Source organism: Sorex araneus, chromosome 2 (genome assembly GCF_027595985.1).
Source record: "Sorex araneus isolate mSorAra2 chromosome 2, mSorAra2.pri, whole genome shotgun sequence".
In the NCBI taxonomy this organism is placed as follows: domain Eukaryota; kingdom Metazoa; phylum Chordata; class Mammalia; order Eulipotyphla; family Soricidae; genus Sorex; species Sorex araneus.
In genome coordinates this window covers 304164753-304183455 of record NC_073303.1, presented here as the reverse complement: position 1 = coordinate 304183455, position 18703 = coordinate 304164753, and the positions used below count along the sequence as shown (strand labels likewise).

The window sequence follows — 18703 nt, the reverse complement described above, 5'->3', positions numbered from 1 at the left end:
TAGAATCTTGCAATTGGGTATAATTTACACATCTTTTGTAAGTAACTTTGTAAATATTATATATTCTCTATAAAATATTCTCAGAAAAATAAAGAAAAAATAACTTGTTCTTCTGCCACTTGTACTTATTTAGCCTTTCTAAAATTAAGGTGACATATGTTCCATCATTTTTAAGCTGACTTCTTTGTTAATTATATATTGTGAATATCTTGGCATATAATACTACAAAATTCATGACTGCAATTTAGTAATATACCATAGGCCAAATTGTATAGTTAATTTGTCAACTGTATTGTTGAATTTGGTCGCTTCCCGGCTGCGTGACATCTTACAGCCTACTTCTCCCTCTGGGAGAACCTGGCAAGCTTTTGAGAGTTTCCTCTCCACATGGGAGAGCCTTGAAAACTCCCCATGGCATATTCATATGCTAAAGCCAGTAACAATGCTGGGTCTCATTCCCCTGACCTGAAAGAGCCTCCAATACATTATTGAAATCTCAGGGCTAGGACTAATGGAGACTTTACTGAGACCACTAGAGAAATTCAATGGTCAATGGGATGATGATGATGATAATGATGATGATGATGATTGTTGAATTTGGAGCCTGGCTTTCTCCTGTCTCTTCCCTCCCTTTCCCTTCTTCCCCCTTTCCCTTTCTCTCCCACTCCTCCCTCCCTCCCTCCCTTCCAATCTTCCTTCCTCCCTCCCTCTCTTCCAGTCTTCCTCCCTCCCTCCCTCCCTTCCAGTCTTCCTTCCTTCCTTCCTTCCTTCCTTCCTTCCTTCCTTCCTTCCTTCCTTCCTTCCTTCCTTCCTTCCTTCCTTCCTTCCTTCCTCTCTCTCTCCTTTTCTCCCTCCCTCCTTCCATTTTTCTTCCTGCTTTTTTTCTGTACTAATATTTTTTTTTGTTATTAAAGCACCCTAGAAATTCTTTGCAGAGGAACCTATGAGCATATTATTATTATTATTATTATTAATTTGAAATAGCTTCTTTTAATGGTATTGAGAAACCGAAGGATAAATGTTTAAATCAGTGTTCCAGTTATACCAAAAGATTGCACCAATTTATACTCCTTTCTTCATGGTCTCTCTATAATTTAAAATGTATTTTTATGTCTTTAGAGTTATCATTATTTTCCTTATGTTATTTTTTATTGGTATCATGCTTTGAGAAGGCTCATCTTTCTTGAGTATTTGTGTGTACACTTTTTCCCTTTAATATTATATAATGCTTGATTTCACATACGCATGTCTATCTACATTTATACATATATACATATACACATATACACATGTTTGTTCAAAATAGAATTTATTCTTAGATACACTGCCTCTTTGGATTTGCTTAGGGGACTAGGTGGTGCCAGAAAAAAAACATGCTCCCACATGCAAAGCAGCCACTCTAACCCTTTGAACCTTACTTGTTGCCTTGGGATAATTTTTAATGCTACAATGATAGCTGCTCTGAGAATGTTATCAATTAACTATAGCTGCAGAGAGTTCTACCTTCTACCTATTTCTAAAATGAGTTTTATTTCTAACATTACCTTAGTTAAACAACATCTGTGGCACAATTATTATCCTATTATACAGATAAAGAAGGTGAAACTTACAGGTAGTATTAAAGCTTTGATGCTTATTATCTTAACCAGGAAACATACTATCTTTTGCAAATAAAAAATAGAACTGCAGTGCAATTAAAAATTAAATTACTATGGTTAAGTAGTGGACTTCTGGAGAAAGAGATTGATTTTGATTCTTGATAAAGAACCTCAGTCACTGTCACTGTCATCCCGTTGCTCAATGATTTGCTTGAGTGGACACCAGTAACATCTCCATTGTGAGATTTGTTGTTACTGTTTTTGGCATATTGAATATGCCACAGGTAGCTTGCCAGGCTCTGCCGTGTGGGCAAGATACTCTCAGTAACTTGCCAGGATCTCTGAGAGGGGCGGAAGAATCGAACCCGGGTCAGCCTCGTGCAAGGCAAATGCCAAGAAATCTCAGTAGCTAAACAAAGTAAGAAAGGAGGGAAAGCAAGGTTCTAGTAATTCCTGCCTTATGTACTTAAACATAACACACTACAGACTCCTAGACTTTTATTCTTAACTTTTTATTTGATTCCTTATTAGTCTTTCTAATAATTTGCCTTATCTGCCATCAGGTAATCATACTTAAATACTGTTTTCTCTTAATCTAACATGATTTCAGGCAATAGGCAATTGCATCCCAAATGGATTTATGAGCACTTTCCATTTCGATAGATGTTAGGGGGAAGAAATCTCTGTAGCAATTGGGTTAAAGGGTCCACAGAACAAAGTGGAGTGATTTGCCACTTAAATGAGTTTTCTATTTGCTGTTATGTGTTATCCTATGAAAATGCTTCTGAATATTTTAGGAGATTGATTTTGAATTTTCTAAGCTCGTTAGCAAGTAATTGTGTTCGTTTCTCTTTACAGCCCATTATTAGCCTAGGTAGTCTTCTTTCTTTTGCCATTCCTTATTTTTATTGTGAAAATTTTTTCAAATTAAAAAGAATGCTTTCCCTTAGTTTAAAAATCATCAATCTTACAAAATACTGATCTGACTTTCTAATCTGCAGTGTCCTTTCTTAGTTTATAAATCCTTGACCTAAAGTGGGGCTGTGACTCAGTAAAATGATTGCACAAGCCACTTTATACTAAGAATCTGAATATTTTATATAATTTATTGTATTATGTAAAGAGAATGCAAAAACACATTGTAAAGCTTTGGGTTGTTTGCTCTCATTAGTGTAGGGACTAGAAGTTGACATCTGCGGTCTTTGCCAGTGTCATAAAAGTTAGAATCTCATATTGCTATCCAAAAAAAACGTTAAGCTCAAATATAAAATTTGAACCTTATTTTCTACCAAATGTGTATGTATTGAATTTAAATGATTTTAAAGGTGGAACATCATAAGTCAAAACAGAATGTGAGGCAAGTTCCATGTAAGTAATCAAAATGAAATTTTGTAATTATTTCTCATTGCATATATTAAGAAAAGCATAATTGTACGGCATACTTTTATGGAATATGTGCTTTCAAATACCAAAAATCCTGCAGTTGGATTATCAATTTTATAGTGCCTGTTTATGGAAATAGATTTTTATTCTATAATAGTCTAGAATTACATTATAAAATCAAACTTTGAAGCTATATATATGTATATGTTCATATATAAAATTTGTTTAATTATTAATGGGGATGTTCAAAACATGGTGAAAATATTTTGATTTGGAGGTTTGGGGGGTTGTATGGGTTTGAGATAATACCAATCAGTGTCTAGGGATTTAGCTTTAGGCTACTATAAGTATTGTCACTGTCACTGTCATCCCGTTTTTCATCAATTGCTTGAGCAGGCACCAGTAACGTTTTTATTAGTCCCTGTCACATGCTAGTGTAGCCCAACGGTGTCTGCTTGTTCCAGGAACAGGAAGAGCACATTGTTGTTACTGTTATTGTTTTTAGCATATCAAATACATCATGGGTAGCTTGCCAGGCCTGCCTTGTGGGCAGGATACTTTTGGTAGCTTGCCAGGCCCTGAGAGAGGCACGGAGACTTTGGGGTGGCCTCTAATCGTCTTCATGGGTACTTACAGGCTCCATGAAAAATCGTGTCACTCTTCCAGGAGCTTTGTTTGATAGTCTCTGGATCTTGGCCGTTGATGAGATTACACAGCACCAGGGGCAGTTTGTGCGTGTGACTGCTTAGCTACTGAAAAACAGGGGAGCTGGGTGGAGGAGGCCCAGTCCCTATCCAAGCAGGCTTGGAGATCTTAGCCACAGTTCCTGCATGCCTGGTTCCTCTGCTGGTTCCTTCATAGGTGAGGCTCGTGTGAGTGTGTAGAGAGTGGCCTTGAGCATGGTGGTGGCCATTGTAAAGAAGAAGTATTAGCCATTGTAAAGAGAAGAAACAATTGGTTCAGATTTCTACTTCAGATGATAGTTTTCATTTATTTCTAATATATACTAATTGTTCTATGTATGATTTTGCTTTATTTTGCTTTAGTTTATTGTTCTGTTTTGTCTTTCTATCTGGTACCAGCATGCCCACGGACTGCTTCTGGCAATTCTGGCCAGTAGTACGGGTGGTTCCATGTGAGGGACAGAAGATGTGGGATGATGAGGTTCCTTCAGTTCCAAGATAACCTGGGCCACTGTGGAGGCGCTTGAGGACTTTAACTCATATCAAAAGTAATGTGTCTGTGTTAAAAAGTGCAGCAACTGTTTAAACTCAGGCGATCACGTTCTTTTCCCCCCTAACATATTATTATGATTATAATTATGATTATGATTGTTATAGTAAACACCTTTAAGAAGTACTTCTTTATTTGGGCTTTAGTAAATATGTCATGGATTATTTTTTCTCCCATTTCCCATTCACTTATGAAGAAAGCTTTTTCTCTTTTGCTATCAGTTAAGGTCACATGGTAGTTGTCTGGTGAAGCCTACATCACTGGTTGGTGGTGAAGCCAGTATATAGAAAATGAACCATTTTTATGTTTCTTCTTAAAATATCATTTGGGGTCTTTGTCAGGGGTAAGTTAGTTCTTCCTGGGAAACCATTGATGTGATGATTCTCTGGCAGTACTCTCAATGCTCAGCGTGTTGTCATACTCAGGCATGCATTTATTACAACCAGAGAAAAAGACAAAGTGGGTACTTCTTGGGGGAAAGTGGGCACAAGCTTCCAGGACTTTCCTTCAGCAATGAGTTATGACAATTGTGAAAAATTATCAGGCAATGTAGTTTTTTAGAGAATGAGCCCCTAGGATTTTTAGGGAACACAGGCCCCCTCTGCCTGGTGCATAGCCAATTTACAGAGCCCTTAGAAGAAATACAGGTGTTCAGCATAGACTGTATTATCTATGCAAACATTTTCAGCGCATGAGTCTTTTTTTTATAGTACTGGGGATGAAGGGAAACCTTTTGCAATCTAAATTCCATCACTACCACAGACACATCATGCATTTGATTAAATATCTTTCACCATTCTAAATCTGTATTCATGTCCCTTAGTTAGATATGCTAAGTAATGTTTTTTGAATCTCTCATTTTTCCATTACTGAAATCTAAGTTTATATACATTGTTGTTGACTGTAAGTCAATGGGATTCTTTTCCTCTGCTCTCTAATTTGATTTATTATAGATGTGACAGAGATTTCTACAGTGCTTAGATTATTCTTTTACTTTTCTTACTGTAATAATTAAACATCCAGACACCAAATTGTATCCATATGTTAAATAACAGAGGTTAATTCTTGAGCTTTATAGTGTTAATGATAGTAAGTATAGATGAAAGCATGCATCCAAACCTCACCTGAATAGGTAGTCAGATTCACGTAGAAGGGATAGTTAATTTCTCTCCAGCTATACAGCTAATATATCGTAAAGCTAATATATCATATAATATATCATATAATGTCGTTCTAAGTACTTGGAAGAATATTTTTTTCATGATGGCTATTGGGTTTTGTTTTATATGTTATATCTTCAGAGACTGAAAAATAGGCGTTTATTAAAGGTTAGAAGTATAATAGTATGAATTTGGAGCCAATTACTCATTCTGTCATTAGAAAGAAAACTTTTATGAGACCTTACCTTTGACAAACTTTCTTCATTCCATTATTGTGCTATATTGTGATTGATGAATTTCGTAATTACCTTTGGTGTTTTCTGTTCACCTTGCACCTGGCTTTTGCCCCTGAAACTTTATCCCTTCTCTTTGGAACATTAGTTTCTGCTTTTTCGTAGGAGTTTCTCTTCTATCTCTGTCTTTTTTCTCTGGGCTCTAGGGGTGCTGGAGGCTACCTGGAAAATTGAACTCTTTATTTAGTCTCCTGTCCACTTTCATGTGCCATTATGATCAGAAGAGAGAAATGCCTTTTTTGTCCCTGCTCAAGTCCTCTTTGGGATAGAATCTCACAAACAGCACAGTTTAAAAGAAAAAACCTATAGTAGAATAAAATAAAACAGTTTTCCATTTTCAGTGAGAATATCAGTGATATGCTGAAAAATGTGATCAATTGTTCTTGTAAATGAAAGAGAATTATAGAACTACTGTATTGTTACTTAAAATGCATTATATATATATCTTTGATGGCATTTTTTTTAGTATGTTAGACTCTTTAAGTCCTTTTAGGGAATTCCATCTTTCTTCAGTAGTTCTCTGACAGTTTTACAAATTATTTAATCTATTTTGAAACTATTTTCCTAGGAATGGCAAATAAGAACTGTGCTTGAATATTTGACATAACAACTGCCTATTAAATTAATTATAAGGTGTGATCAGTTGAATATAGAAAGTTATTACACAATGAAAACATATATTTTATTTGTAATATTCTGTCATTTGGAATTTTATTTTTGTAATTTAAGTATCATATTTTACAAAATTCATTTACAATTTTCTAGTTACCTACTTGAAAATGTTTTAAGTACCAGTAATTTGAAGTCTTATGATTAATATATTTATATAAATGTGGTGCTTTAATATTGTGAAATAATGAGTTAAAATACTAGAGTACTAGGATTGTACAATGAAAATTATGACATTGTTGGATCACTTGAAATAATAGAGTCAAAGAGATTTTAAAGCATTAATTGAGAATAAAACACATAAATAATAATATATGAAGTATGAGAATTTTTTTTCTGTGAAGATATAAACATGGCACAGTGGTGATATGTTAGGAGGTCTCACTTGAGTGGAACTGTAATGTCAACTTAATGTTTGTCATCTGTGTGCTTCATTTTATATATAACTTTTGAATCAATAATATTCTCTGTTGTATGAACGTTCAGTTAGGTGGTCTGTGGCACTGAGATAAGGAACATAAAAGAAATTAATGTTCACAGAGGATCACAAGACTCGCTCAGATCTTGTAAGAGCAGTCTTTTCATCCTCCTTTTATTTGCTGGCTTATTATAATCATGTCCAATGAAATTCAACAACATAGGAAGAATCACCAATGAAATTCAACAGTGTAGGGAGGATGGAAGCAAAGAACCTGGGCTCCTAAGGGAAAATATGGTCAGTTACAGTAACGGAAACATAGTCTGTTAGAAATCATAGTTACAGATACTGTAACTGTAACTGTCTTAACCTCCTCACACCTGGGGTCTGTGATACATAGGAGAAAATGTTTACACCTAGAGTTTAGCTAGGTCTGAGAAATATGAGAAGGGGAAGCTGCTGCTTTCTGCTGCAGGAATCTGCTGGCCACAGAGGGTCAGTTTGCCCCTTCCATATCAATCAGTCTCTCAAGCGTAGGCTCGCTCACTTAGCGCAATGTGGGGTCCTGGTTCTGCTTCCTGCTTGCAGGGCAGTGTCCAAGGACTCACCTTCATGATCTGGTTGGGCACCAACACTTTTCCTTTTAATATGTAGAATGGACTGGAGTGATAGCACAGCGGGTAGGGCGTTTGCCTTGCATGCAAACACCTCTCTGCCCCTCTCTGAGAGTATTGCGTCCACATGACAGATCCTGGCAAGCTACCCGTGGCATATTCGATATGCCAAAAACAGTAACAACAAGTCTCACAATGGAGATGTTACTGGTGCCTGCCCGAGCAAATCGATGATAGTGCTACACTGCTAATATGTAGAATAGCTTAACAGCTATGCTTGGAGAGGCCAAGAAGGCAAAAATATACTGTCTTAGTTTGGCATCTAGAGCCACACTATCAAGATAGAAATAGACATTTTGGAAAAGTCACTACATGTAAGACCAAAAAGTATTTGAAGAATGATTGGCGGTAGTTTATAGTAATTAGTAGTAGTTATCCAGTCATTTCCCACTGTGAATGTGTGTAGAAGTGATCCTATATAAGAAGCAATTCTTTAATACTAACAGGGTGACTAATAGTTCACCTCAGTTCTGACACTATGAGCCTAAAGATGATATTAGATTCCATAGATTAGTGACTCAGATTCCCACGTCTGCCCTTCAGATTGGGAATGATAGCCATGATAGTCACAAGCCCAGGCTGTTACCTGTGTTCTTAGTGAACTGGCTACATATCTGCGGTTCCCAGGATTCCTAAGTCAAGAACCAGTTCATTGCCAGAAAGGCTCACAAGTCTTAGGAAACCTATTTTACTCATTAGATCTGTGGTTTCCAATTGCTGGTTCTCAGACAGCACAGTCCATAGATTTAAAAGGTTGAAAACTACTGCAAAATATCATCAATTTATTTCAAGAGGTAATAAAAGACTGATTCAGTAGCCAGATACAGAAATATCAGGAGGTCCTAAGGGAAGCAGCTTCTGTGTTCTGGAGTTTGTGGCTCAGCATTTTGGCATATAGAAGCATTTTGATCCCCCTAAAAGATCTCTGAAGCCCCTCTAATTGAGGCATTTATGAAAAGTTCCTTAGATTAGGGATGATTGAGTAGATCTTTGGCCATTGGAAATTGAATTCCAGATCCAAATCCTTTATCCTCTCTCCCAGCAAACTGGAACCCAACTCTCTACACTTGTAATTGGCTTCCCTGGCAATAAATGATACCTCAATCACTTTGCAAAAGATCCCATTATCACTCTTCTACACGTCACTTCAGAAATTCGAAGATTTTTTTAAAGACATGAATTATATATATGGTAAAGGAGCAAATGTATATCAGAAAATCAGAAATGTATGTTTTGTCATTTATTAGATGAAGTATATATTTATTATTGATATTTATTATTTTGCTAAAGCTCACTGCAACACTCACTATTTCACCCTTCTGAAATTATTCTATAGTGTTTCAAAGTATTTTCCTCTTTAGATCCAGCCAGATATTACTAAGAAACAAAATTTGAATAGCTCACTAATGCATCAATTCATAACCTAATTTCCGTAATAACCCTATAGTTTTAAAATCTTATTTAATTATACATTTGTGTATAATTAAATAAATTAATGTAGTTATTGAATGATTTTGTTAATTTTCTTGGTTGTCCAGTGAATTTTTCCACATGAAATGGCATGTTATATTGACACTTTTATTTCTTTGAACATATTTTCTTATCTATAAATGCTTGATTTAAAGCAATTTTCTGGTATTATTATCCTGATATTTTGTATGTTTCTTATTTTTCCCAGATTTTTGTGAGTGTATAGAAAGTAATTTTATGAAACAAATATTTTAAAAAGATCGTAAAAAAGAAGTTTAGCATATACTATTAGAAATTGCATAATAGGAAGATAGATAATAGATAATTCAAGAGGCAAGAAGTCTTAGGCTCAGCCTTTGACACTGCATGGTCCACCAGAACGGCTAGATGCAATTCCCCAGTGTTAAGCCAGGAGTAGACACTCAGAAATACCAGTTGTAGCCCTCAAATAACAAACAAATTACATACATTTCAAATATACGTAGATACCACATTTATTTATTGTATCTTCAATGTAATTTGTTTTCTGACCTGCCGTCTATTCGTCTCTGTGCTTTTAATTTTGTTTGTTTGAGGGAAATACACAGCAGTGCTCAGGGTTTGTCCTTCCATCCTGTGCGCTCAGGGGTCACTCATGGCAGGGCTTTGAGAGACTGTAAAGGGAGCCAGGATTGAAAATGAAAGGAAAACACTGTATTGGCAATGTCATCTCCCTGTGCCTTTCATCTGGGTGGTTTTAAATTTTTAGGGTGTTATTTTAAGCTTGTAATTTAATTGTACTGTTATCAGGGAAGTCAGCTTTTCTACTTCTATGAATTTATTTGAAATTTCCTTATGGGTGTACCTAGAAAGTAGTGTGTGCTTGAGAAGTGTGTGTTCTCTAATTGTTGATTACAGTTTAATGATGTTAATTAAATTAAGCTAATCTTATTAATGATTTCTGTAACTATTAATATTAATTAACCTATTTGTACTTGAAAGTTTGCCAATATTTCTCAATGATTAATTTTCTAATTGATACTTTTATTTCTCTCCTCTTACACTTTATATAGTAAGTGACTTAAAATTTTACTCACCAAAGGCCAGGGAATTGGCTCAGTGATCTAATTCCTGACTGTGTATGATGCCCTGGGTGAAATACTCTGGCACTTCAAAACAATAATATGTCTTTACCAATATACGCACAAATATGAGGTTCAGTATTATTTGAATTACATATATTTCATATTCCAAAGGAAATCAGTGCTCTTTATAATGACATAAATATCCTAATATGTATTTATAGTTAAGTTTAATTGTCTAAATTATATTTGATTATTTTAGAATTTCTTGATTTATGTTTGATTAGAATATTTTTCATCTGCTTCCTTCTAGGCTTTAAAATATATTTAACATTTGATTTCAGTATGATTTTTGAATATTTAGGGGATGTTTGTGCACAGCAGGCTATGTTCAGGGCTTATTCCTAGCTTTGTGCACAAACCATCCCCAGATTTAAAAAATCTAAATCATCTGTGACGTTGCTTAATCATTTTTGTATTCCTAAAAATTTTTACAAGAGCTAATCAAGTTCATCTATTTTACTTTAATGCATATCTTAATGAATTTCTCTTAATAAATATTCTTTCCTTTGAGCTATTTTGAAAATGCTGTAAACATTTCATATGTTTTTTTTGTTAATATATGTTCATTTATTTTGAATATTTACTTAGGAACATAATTTCTGGGTAATAGGATAGATGCCTGCACAATTGTTTTTAGAAACTGACTACCTTCAAAAGTATCATAAAATTTTAGTTATTTTTCTATAAAAATTATCTTTCTTTGAAAAGGTTCATTTAGATATTATCTATAAAAATCAAAATATAGGGGATTGATGTAGAAAAATATCTAGTTACTTATTTCGATATTAATCTATATGCAGTATGCATACACACTTTCAAGTGGTTTTGTGTTCGTATTTATTTACTGCTGCATGAAAATTGTTAAACTGAAAGTTATTCACATAATTGCATATTTCTTTATTTTAATAACTAATTTTAAATATTAAAAATCAGAAATCAATCTTTCTCTCTTTTAGTTAATCACTTAACTGCTTTATTGCCATTCTGTCAACATATATTGTTAAATGTTATAGATCTATCACAGGGTTTAAATGATAGCTTTTTCCATATCCTAAGAAAAGTAAAAATAATTATGTCCTCATTTCATTGATATGGCATTGCCTTTATTGTGACAATGAAAGGAACCCTGCAGTGAGGTAGGGTAAAATATAGTGCACTTAATCTGTAAAGACAGGTTTATCTTTTCAACTGGAGATATCCAAAATGCCTGCCATAAAGAAATTGTGAAAAAACATTTGAGCACATATTAAACATTGCAGAAGCCTGAAGATAATGCTTAAATTTCTCTCGGTGACTCCTGCATAAGTTACCGCCTGGTTAGATATCCAGTAGTCTGGATATTAACAATTCAGGCGTCTAAACACTTAGTATATACAGTATTGCAATAGGAACATTTAACAGAAATTTGAATCGGGGGCCATTTTATTTTAATCTCTTGCGGTGTGGTGGTCAAAATCAGAATGTCACACATGTGAGATATGCACTCAGCCACAAAACCATATCACTGACTTTGAAAAAGGGACATTAAAAACAAAACCAAACGAAACTTCAACCTTTGGGCCAGAAGATTGCTCCATAACTTAAAGTGCTTATCTGGAAAGCACACACATTAGTTTAAATCCTGGTGTATCTGCATATGTGGAGGTTATCAGGACATTCTACTTTTATGGTCTCTAGAATGAATTGCTGGAAGATGATTGATTCTGTGGCTTTGGGAGTACCCAGAGAAGTCATGATGACCTGAACTTAGACACTGGGCCTCTGCGTATATATGTAGGTAATCCTGACGATCCCAGGGACTGGGGTCCAAGGCAAGGGAAAAAATTTAAGAAAATAAACTAAAACTAAAAGCATCTTCTGCTATTATCTTCTTTTCTAAAAACAATGAGCATTTGCTTTAGTACAAGTATTAAGGGAGTATTTATTGAGAAATATTAACATGTTATAAAAAACATTTTAAGCCTTTTAGTGATAATTATGTGAGACTGTATTTGCTAATCAGTCTATAGGTGCCATATATAGATAAAAGTAGATATGGGAAACTGAAACAAATTTAGGCACATACTTAAGAGAATTTTTTTTCATTAATATTATTTGTTATGAACGGGTATTTTCAGTTTGCATAGTGGAAAAGAACTGTATTATAAAAAGATTGTATACATTTGGTGAAATTATTTATTGACCACCAGGCTACACACAGTTCATATATTGTTTTCTACCAGATTCCTGGTGAATTATCTAGGAATATGGTAGAATTCCTACCATATCCTACCATATTTTTCTACCATAATGCAACAGGAATCTGGTAGAAAACAACTTAGGTTCAAAGGAATTTTGCAGAAATTTCAGGTGCTGCTAAATGTAAGGATGATGAGTTTTAATTTTGACAGGTTAGCTACCTGGTAGAGTTTAAAACCATTACTTCAGACAATAATATTAGAATTAAGAATCTCCATTATATGCCTTTGACAATTTATATTACACAATAAAATCTCTTGAGACTTGTGAAAAAACTGGAAATTATTAGAGAAACGATCTCTGAGATAAACAAAATATATAAAGTAGATAATAAGATTTTAAAAGAATCATTGTTAAGTATATAGAAAGACTTTGGGAGAGTGGGAGGGGTTCGAACCCTTCGCACTCTCCCGAACCTGGCTTACCATCTCACTTAGATAGTGCATGGCTCAGCACACCAGGAATGGAACTCTAGGCGTGATCCCTGCTGAACTCTACGCATGATTCCTGTTAGACATTGCCGGCTGTTTTGCAAGATTTGGAAAGAATGGCGTCGATGGGGCACAGAGAAACCACAGCGGCAGTGGCAGCATCGCCACCTGCCCCAGCTTATCAACCTCATGGAGATCAACCTGAGGCCACAGATGTCCCAGATGCTGCCCAGAGATGCAGGCAGGTGCGTGTTTTTCAGTGTGCAGATCGTTACAACGTGCCATTCGACCAAAAGCTTACTTTTGGTAGGCTGGGAACACCTGTAAAGGCGATTAGAGACTGCCCTAAAAGCCTCTGTCCCTCTTGGAGAGCACAGCAAGCTACTGAGAATATCCCGCCTGCACGGTGGCAGAGCCTGGCAAGCTACCTGTGGCATACTTGATATGCCAAAAACAGTAACAGTGATGGTTCTCATTTCCCTGACCCTGAAGGAGCCCCCAAAACGCCATCGGGCTACACTAGAATGTGACAGGGATGAATGGATACGTCACTGGTGCCTGCTCGAGCAAATCGATGAACAACGGGATGACAGTGATAAAGTGATAGAAGGACTTAAAGGAAAAAATATGGTTCTATTGAATGAAGCAATACTAGTAAACCATTGTGGAAAAATAGGCACTATGTTTTAAAAATAAAATGTTGGCAACTGAGAAGTATAATACGTAAGATAAAATTCTCACTGAAGCCCAAACTCTGTTTAAGAGTGCTAAATAATTGACTATAGATGTTGAGGTAAATTAATAGGAAAATAAAAAGAATGAAAAATTAAAAAATAGAAAAAATTCTTAATGACCTGTGAAATATATGTGCAATATATATGTGTTAGCCATTCTGAATAATAAAAAAGACTTGAATATTTACCATAAAATATCATCCAGTTTGATGAACATCATTGATTTTCTGCTATAGAAAGTCCAGCGAACCCTAAAAGTATACATATAAGGTATACTATATGTACTTCTATCATTGATTAACTCCTGAAAGACAAATATAAAGAGAAAATGTGGAAAGTAAGTAAAGCAACATGTTCATTAAAGGAAAATGTAATGCCAGTTACTGGGTCTTTCATCAGAAAAAAAGAAGGGCCGCAGACCCAGGCCTGGAGGAGAAGAGGAATTTATCAATGTCTATTCTGAAATGTTTAGTCAAAGTGTTCCTCAGTTTGAAGATGAAACAAAGGCTGTTACTTAAAATGTTGAATAGAGTTTCCAAGTGCAGATCTCCTTTAAGATTAAAGATAAAAAGAAATGTTTCATGATGAGGAGAATTATAACTGACGGCGACTTTGATGTACAAGGATAAATAAAGGCTAGCAGAAATAGTAATACAGAAATAAACATTAAAATATATTTATATACTTGACTTTATTTTCAGCAGTCACATACAAAGATAACAAACTTTGGGGTGGGAAAGGTAGAAGAGCAGGACGAGTTGCTTGCCTTGCCTGCTGCCGACCCAAGCTTCATCCCCTTGCACCACGTATGTTCGGTCCCATGCACACTGCCAGGAGTGATCCTAGAGTTTAGAGCCAGGAGCAAGCCCAGAGCACAGATGAGTGTGGCCAGAATAATTTAAAGTCACAATACCCAAAAGCTACAAACAAAACATAAAATGATATTTAATCAAAGCTAAAATTGGCTATCAAGGACCTCATTTAAAATATGAATTTCCGGTTTTGTCCCTAAAGAGAATTATCGATAAAGTACCTGGATATACTAGATCTATGTTTTTGTTTTTGGTTTGGGGCCATACTTGGTGGTATTCACAGCTTATCCCGGGATCCGTGGTCAGGGATTCAGGGTTCACCCCAGGTGGTGCCTGGGGGACCATGTATGGTGCTAGAGATTGAACACAGGCCTCCTCAGAACTCTAAAGCTATTTTGTTTGAAAATAGACTGGTTTATATTGCAAGTTATAAATTGTTCTGTTGCACTTTGTAAAGAGAATAACAGACACAATGGGCTTGAGGACTGAGAAGACTGAACACTGACTGAGAGACCGTGGATATGCGTTGTTTGACTCAATGCTGATTTGTCAGATTTGTGTAAGGCATTAATCTGGATGGAAGTCGATCTACAAGTAATGGTAATCTGGAAAAAATGAGCCAACCAGACAAATTGGGCATAGCACGGCCAATTTGAGATCACCATTATTTTTACCACTCACCTGTTTCTGGAAGGTTCTCCTGTGCCCTGGGCAGCCATCCCTAGTTCTCTTGCTGTGGTAGAGCGTGAGATATACGGTGTGCGGTTCTAAGGAAGCTGAAGTCGCAATGAGATTCAACATCCAAGACTCGGAGGAAGACACATTTTTTTTGCAGCCAGGATGCTGGCCCCAGCACTTGGTGGGTGGGGGAGAAGGGACACAATAGGGAAGGCCCTCTTGGTGGACTCCTGTCCCACTGGACTGTACGTCTCCTTAGCGTTCCTCAGGAACACACTCTCCCAGGGAGCTGTTCCTCCCTTCAGAACTCTGATGTTCTGCCACTCTAGGAACATCTCGGCCACCTTACCTCTTGGAAGTCTAGAACAATGACTGGCACATTCTGGTGGACCTTCTTTCCTAGATCTATTGTCAATTTGATGATTCTGGAGGAGGAGCAAGAACTTATGAGGTCGAGGCACCTTGTGGAGAAACCTATCAGTGCTTCAGGTACTTGGTGACTAAATAAAGTTTTATACAATTGAAAAAAACAAATGAGCCAACCTGCTCCAAAATTCACACCTGAATTAATCAACTTTTGCTGTTAGTGTTTGAGACCTGTGTGAGAAAAGACTCATGCTAAAAAAAAAAATTGAATTAATCATTTCTGCTGGTGGTAATGGTAGTAGTGGTGGGGACACACATATTGTGGTTCTAGAGAAGACCATGCTGTGGAGGAGACCAAGTGGCCTTCATGGACTCAGGGCGGGTCAATTAGCCCTTAGCCACATTGATGCATCCTCAATTTTTTTTTTCCCACTTCGGTTATAGAGAGTCCCTGTCATTCACCATACTAGTTTTCATTCATCTGTAGATAGATACTGACAGATTTGATCCTGACATCTGTAAAATTTTGAACATCAAAATGTCATTTTTAAAATCTCACTTTTACCTTTTAGGTGAAGACGATGCTTCATGTGAAAGGATTCAAATTAATTTTGCCTTTGGCATGAGAGTGATGCTCCTCTTTAAACAAAAGCATTATTGTTATTCTGAGGCACTTTGAAAGACATTTTGCCTAGGTAATTATGAAGCAGTAACCAATATGTAACCCTACTTTTTCACAGGAGAGTAATTGAGACTCTGCCTGTAATTGACAGAGGCTTCTTCTGACTCTGTCCTTGGCATAATGACTGATGGTGTGAAGGGAGACTGTCGGTGGTACCAGGGCTCAAAGGTGGGGTGTCTTCCATTTGCAGGCAATTTCATTACCCACTTTACTAGCTCTTCAGCCCTATCTTTATTCTTTAAGCAAATAAAACCCAAGGAAACAAATAGTTAATTTTAGACATTAAATTTACTTTCCATGAGGTTATGTTTTTATTTATTTTATTTTAGGATCACCTACCCTATGTTACTCAAGGATTATGTCTGGCTCTGCACTCAGGAATTACTCCTGTTGTGTTCAGGGAACCATTAGGGATGCTAGGGATTGAATTCAGTTGACCATGTGCAAAGCAAGCTATCTGCCCACTGTACTACCTCTCCAGTTCTGAGATTCTTTATTTTTCACCGACATATTTATACCTTTAATATGGACTGAGCTACATAAAATTTCTTGAAGACATTGATGGCACATTCACATTTTCTTTTAGTCTGCAGAAAATGTTTTAAGGAAATTAAAAACAAGTATCTAATCCTGCAGAAAGTATAAAAGAAAAGAAAACCTTTTAAGTAAAAACATGTTATGGAGATTCTAAGTAGTCATGGTAACAAAAGTTATACTCTTAAACATTTGTAATTTTGTTTTCATGTGGAAAGACTTTTAATTCTTGGTAATTGATGTTTTCATCTCAAAATTATGTCAAAAATATTTCCGCGATGAGAAACAAATGTATGACTAATTTTAATGGCTTGCATTTGGAAGTCCACAACCTTAAAAATAGACTTATGAAGGAATATATTAATATAATGAATTGCATTAATGTGTGACTTGTGGAAAGTAGCTGGGAGATCTCCCAAGAGAAGCTCAGCGTGGCAGGTGGTGAGGCTAGGAGGGGACTGAGTGCAGACAGTGCTGGTGACACTTGGGCAAGTCAGGCCAGTAACTGGGTGCTAGGGGCCAGGTGATGTGGTGCTGCTCAGACCTGTAGTATCTAAGGATACCACAACCTTTTTGTGAGCAGTGCTCACAAAATCCCGGGCCATACCCAGACATACTCGGGAGAACCATGTGGCATCTAATCACTGTATATTTGAGAAGTTTTAACAGATATCTACACCCATAAAGCAATCACTGATAAAGATAATGCAAATATGCACCACTGCCTTTTAATCTTTGCCCATCACTTCCTGTTCCAGGCTTTTGTCCTGAGGCCACCACTGATGACCTTTGTGTCACTATATAGCATTTTCACTCTCTCTGTCACTCATTTTGCCCCCTCTGCCCTTTCTCTAAAATGAAATTAAGATAAGTTTTTATTTTATTTTACTGTATACCAGACCCTTATCTGATATGCTGAGTGCAATAATTAAATTTACATGCAGGAACCATTTTGAATTCACTTTCCTATATGTTGAAAAATACAAATAAATGTTGATTTTATGCAAAGCACTATGCAATTGTGTATCAATATGTTAAAGCACGTTTCTCCACTGAATTATCTTCTAGTCTTCTTTAAAAAAATATTTGTACATATATTTATGTCTGGATCAGTTTCTATGAATTTCATTTATGTATTTTTCAATGTTAGTGTGTAATATGCAGAATTAGATTTCTTAGTAATGTGTCTCAAAGTTATGAACTGTTAATTCACTGTTTGGGTTCTTATTTAAAAAAAATCACTTCCAAAGTGATTTTGGCTATTTTGGGGTCTTTTAATTTCTTCCTTCTGGCCAGACCAAAGCAGTTTGAAATGTTGTAAATTAATCCTTGTAAGCAGTTTTCTAAAAATATATATATTATTTAGGAATGGGGAGATAGCTTCAGTGGCCTAGCGAGAAGTCCCGAGTTCAGTCCTTTGTACTACATGGTCCCTAAGGCACCACCATTTCTGCTTTGGTGACCCCAAGCACAGCACTATTTGTGCACCAGACTGCCAAGTCACACTCCCTTCTGGACCGAATATCCTGATAGTGACCTCATGTCCCCTATCAAATGTGGACCGTATTTAAAATACCCTGGTTAATACATTTTTATCACTATTTTAAATGAGTTCAACTGTTTATTTAGATTCTCGGAGGCTGGAGAAATAGTAAGCAGGTAGGATGCTTGCCTTGTTGGTAGCTGACCTAAATTCTAACCCTGGCACCCCACATGGTCTCTTGAGTCCTGCTATCCTTGATCCTTGAGTGTAGAGCCAGGAGTAAGCTCTAAGCAGTTGGAAGTGACCCCAAAATAGAAAAATTATCTTTTATTTCTTGTCTTTGAGTTTTAATACAGAAAAACCAATGGATTTGACTCTCATAAACACAGTCTTTACTTTGAGAGTACAAAGAGTTCTTGAAATGAAAAAGTTTTAGAAATACTTGGTTGATTGTCCACATCTCCCTGAATTGTTGTGATGGATAAGTATCATTAAATTTCTGAATGTAATTGAAAAAGTCCTTTCCAAGGAGATGTGCTGTTGGATCATATAATATTGCATGAATCTTTGTCACTGTCACTGTCACTGTCATTCCGTTGCTCATCGATTTACTCTAGCAGGCACCAGTAACATCTCTCATTGTGAGACGTTGTTACTGTGTTTGGCATATCCAGTACGCCATGGGTAGCTTGCCAGGCTCTGCTGTGCACGCGCAATACTCTC

General features: G+C 36.2%; 1 pseudogene; it reads right to left on the bottom strand.

The window, feature by feature from the left end:
• LOC101558404 (40S ribosomal protein S2-like) overlaps positions 1-14956 on the bottom strand; it is a 42267-nt pseudogene extending 27311 nt beyond the window's left edge.
• Positions 14957-18703: the final 3747 nt, after the last annotated feature.